The sequence below is a fragment of the Gymnodraco acuticeps genome, unplaced genomic scaffold (genome assembly GCF_902827175.1).
Source record: "Gymnodraco acuticeps unplaced genomic scaffold, fGymAcu1.1, whole genome shotgun sequence".
Taxonomy (NCBI): Eukaryota; Metazoa; Chordata; class Actinopteri; order Perciformes; family Bathydraconidae; genus Gymnodraco; species Gymnodraco acuticeps.
This window is the reverse complement of record NW_022990624.1, coordinates 1-5000: the sequence shown is the minus strand read 5'-3', so window position 1 is coordinate 5000 and position 5000 is coordinate 1.

The following is a 5000-nucleotide window of genomic DNA, read 5'->3' as shown; positions in this document are numbered from 1 at the left end:
GAGCGGAGATAAGACACACACACTTTTTCCACTGCTCCCGAAATAACTCGCATCACATTCACAGACATGCAGAGGCTTCGTGTGAGAGATCATCTTTAGTTCATTCAGATAAAACCAGCACTACGTTTGTTTTTCTTTCATTACTCTTAGTGTCTTATTTGCTGTCAATTGTAGTAAATTGTAGAATTTCTTTTTTTATTTCATACATTTAATAGTTTCCTGTTAGTTATTTATTATATTGTTATTTTTACTTTAAATTCTTATATTTTTATAAATATCTTCATTTTATCTTTTAATTGCATAATCTAAATCTAACTTCCTATGTTCGCTTTAAACACACGTTGTATTTGATTTTATTCCTAACTGTCACAAACCCAGGATAAATAAAGCTTTCTGATTATGATACAGATTACATTTCTTTATATACGTTTAGTTCTGAATTTTAACTTTGTATTAAAGTCTTTTTACTTTGTTTCTGGGTTCTTTTAAAAGAAGTGTGTGCATGGGTTCCCCCCGGAGGACATTGAAGGGTCGTGGTGCGTTCAGGGTCTCTCTGCTCGACTGAACGACTTCACCGGAAAAACAAACGTGAGCAGAATGAGAAACGACGCCGCGTCCTGTTTCCTCCCGCTGAGCCGAGGGTATTTTTAGAAAAGTTCCCACAGATAACAGACGCCTTCAAAAACTCACGGGACCTCAAATCTGTGCGTTATTCTGGGATACGTTAAAAGGAAGATTAAACTGCTGTAAATCAGATTTTATTTAAACCTTTTTTGTGATTATTGTGTATTTTTTTGCATGTATTAAATTGTTCCGACATTTCAACTGGAAGCACCATATACATGATGTACAAACTAACATGTCAAAAACAATAGGTATTTTGTATCATACTAAGAACAAATACTCAGAACTCTTTATAACAGTCTATTTCTCCAAAATATGGGGAAACACGTACTCAACAAATCTACAAAAAATAATAACATCCCAAAGAAAAGTCTGTGGTAAATATGAACACACAACTCTCATATTTAAAAAACTCAATCCATTAAAATGTGTGGAGATAGAAAAGCTTAAAACAGTACTGATAATGCACAACATTTACCATAATAACATGTGTGTGTGTGTGTGTCCTAGCATTACTATCCTTGTGGGGACCTACATCTGTTTAAACAGTCACGTGTGGGGACTCGCCTCCCTTATGGGGACAAATTCGAGGTCCCCATAAGGAGAATCATTAATTTTAGGGTGAAGCCTTGGTTAGGGTAAGGGTAAGGGTAAGGCATGTGTTGGTTATGGTTAAGGTTAGGATAAGTCTCCAGGAAATGCATGTAAGTCAATGTAATGTCCCCTGAAGTGATGTATACATGGTATGTGTGTGCGTGTGTGTGTGTGTGTGTGTGTTGCCTGTCTGTCTGTCTGTGTGTGTGTGTGTGTGTGTGTGTGTGTGTGGTCTAGCATTACTATACTTGTGGGGACCTAAATCTGTTTACATTGTCACGTGTGGGGACTCGCCTCCCTTATGGGGACAAAATGGAGGTCCCCATAAGGGGGATCATTCATTTTAGAGTGAAGACTTGGTTAGGGTTAAGGTTAGGATAAGTCTCCAGGAAATGCATGTAAGTCAATGTAATGTCCCCTGGAGTGATGTATACATGGTATGTGTGTGTGTGTGTGTGTGTGTGTATGCATTTGTGTACTTATACACTTGAACATATGGTGCTTATGTATATTGTGTGTATTTATGAACATATGAATGTAAAAGAAGTCACTTGAAAACAAGTGTTCATAATGTTTATATGTGTATATTGTTATTATCATTATTCATTTGCCAAGTACATGTGTACATAATGTATATATTTATTTATAGTATTTTCCTTTTCTAAAATGGTAGTTGAAACTGCTATTGACATAGAAAATGACCCTATATCTAGTTTTTCTTATATATTTAAATACACTTTTATTTATTTGTTCCCCAGTTTTCTTTATTTCTTTGTACTCCTTCATTTCTATACGTTTCTGACGCAATAAGCTGCTTCAGCCTTCTTCTGCTCATTTTGTTCATCTTTGTGTGTATGAATTATACTTATTTTTTTGTATGAATTTAGTAGAATCAAATAATTCAAGAAATGCAGTAAAAGTCCAATTATAATAAAAAATACCAAATTACCTTAAAGTGTCTCCCTTTAAATACACTTTATTTTAATGCGTTATCTTTTCTAAATAATATTTAAACGTAGGACTTTTACTTGTAACACAGTAGTATTACTCGTACTTAAGTACACGATCTGTGTACTTCTTTGAGTACACATTAAATATATACCTCACATATATCCTATACGTCCTCTCTGCTATCTCTACAGTAATAACAATGTAACAAATGCAGTTTTTAATAGTGAGACAAATCTCCAGTTCCGTGGAAAGAAATCACAGAAAACTTGTAATTTAATGAACTAATTAAATCAATATACTTTCATGGTAATATCTATTATGTTATATTCTGTTATCTCCTCTCAACATGCACTGGTTCCCCTTTAGAGTCTGAATGTATCCTGAGTTCACTCCACCGGAAACTCCGTACACGTTGAGTCATGTGTGGAAAAACCCAATTAGTGTTTGAGTTAATTCCCGCACAAATAAACCATTAACAGCCCTGCACTCTGATTGGTCGGCATCGTGCGGACAGGATATAAATACCATGTGGACGGAGAGCAGGAACACACACTCAGGAGCAGTATTTCAAATAATAAAGAAAACCTCAGATCCAGGACGTCCTTCCTCTTCCTCCTCCTCTTCCTCCAGAGACATGTGTTCCACTCCGCTGGCCCTCCTCCTGGTTCTCAGCACGGCCTCCTGCTTCGAGCTGCTGCCCGAAGAAGCTGCTCCTCGTCGGGCACGATTCTCCTCCAACACCCCCAGTGAGTCCTGGTTCTCCTGCTCCCAGAGGGAAGTAGTGGAGTACAAATACTTTGTTACTGTACTTAAGTACATGTTTCTGGTATCAGTACTTTACTCCACTACTTATTTTTCTGGGTTAGGGTTACCCTAACCCTGACGACTTTTTACTTTGACTTCTTACACTTTGAACACTAATACCTGTACTTTCTACTTCTTACACTTTGAACCCAAATACCTGTACTTTCTACTTCTTACATGTTGAACTCAAATACCTGTACTTTCTACTTCTTACATGTTGAACCCAAATACCTGTACTTTCTACTTCTTACATGTTGAACTCAAATACCTGTACTTTCTACTTCTTACATGTTGAACTCAAATACCTGTACTTTCTACTTCTTACATGTTGAACCCAAATACCTGTACTTTCTATTTCTCACATGTTGAACTCAAATACCTGTACTTTCTACTTCTTACACTTTGAACCCAAATACCTGTACTTTCTACTTCTTACATGTTGAACTCAAATACCTGTACTTTCTACTTCTTACATGTTGAACCCAAATACCTGTACTTTCTACTTCTTACATGTTGAACTCAAATACCTGTACTTTCTACTTCTTACATGTTGAACTCAATACCTGTACTTTCTACTTCTTACATGTTGAACTCAAATACCTGTACTTTCTACTTCTTACATGTTGAACACAAATACCTGTACTTTCTACTTCTCACATGTTGAACTCAAATACCTGTACTTTCTACTTCTTACATGTTGAACTCAAATACCTGTACTTTCTACTTCTTACATGTTGAACTCAAATACCTGTACTTTCTACTTCTCACATGTTGAACTCAAATACCTGTACTTTCTACTTCTCACATGTTGAACTCAAATACCTGTACTTTCTACTTCTCACATGTTGAACTCAAATACCTGTACTTTCTACTTCTCACATGTTGAACTCAAATACCTGTACTTTCTACTTCTCACATGTTGAACTCAAATACCTGTACTTTCTACTTCTCACATGTTGAACTCAAATACCTGTACTTTCCACTTCTTACATGTTGAACACAAATACCTGTACTTTCTACTTCTTACATGTTGAACCCAAATACCTGTACTTTCTACTTCTCACATGTTGAACTCAAATACCTGTACTTTCTACTTCTAACATGTTGAACCCAAATACCTGTACTTTCTACTTCTCACATGTTGAACTCAAATACCTGTACTTTCTACTTCTCACATGTTGAACTCAAATACCTGTACTTTCCACTTCTTACATGTTGAACACAAATACCTGTACTTTCTACTTCTTACATGTTGAACTCAAATACCTGTACTTTCTACTTCTCACATGTTGAACTCAAATACCTGTACTTTCTACTTCTCACATGTTGAACTCAAATACCTGTACTTTCTACTTCTTACATGTTGAACTCAAATACCTGTACTTTCTACTTCTTACATGTTGAACTCAAATACCTGTACTTTCTACTTCTCTCATTTTCCAAACAGCTGGTTCCTTTAGTCTGAATGTGTGTTTGATGCGTGATCATTATTCTTTAGAGTCATTGCCTATTGATTTGAACACGATCCGTGTATCCATCATTTCCTGGTCTTCTCTAAAGAAGAGGGACCAATGGAAACGTTGTCATGTTGCCGTTGTTCAGCATGGAAACATTCATTAGCTAACAATGACATTATTGTTCTATTAATATAAAGGGAGGTCAGGTACTCTTTAAAGCAGCTGCTAGTTATGGGTACTTTCTACTGAAGTACATTTCAAAGCCTCTTTACTTTTACTTGAGTAAAGAAGTTTAGTCAGTACTTCTACTTTTACGAAGAAGCTGCTCCTCGTCTCCTCCAACAGTGAGTCCTGGTTCTTCTGATTTAATGTGGATTTATTAGTTAACATATTGTCATTGACGCCTCTCGATACTCCCTCCATTCATTTTGATAGCTCGGTGAAGTCAACTCGTTTGTTGGTCTGTTTGTGTGTTAAACGTTAACTGCTGTTCATAGCTGTGTTTGGTTACAGCCTACTTTCGTTAGTTTCGTATCCCTCTTAAGAAGTGAGGGGTTTATTTTGTGTATT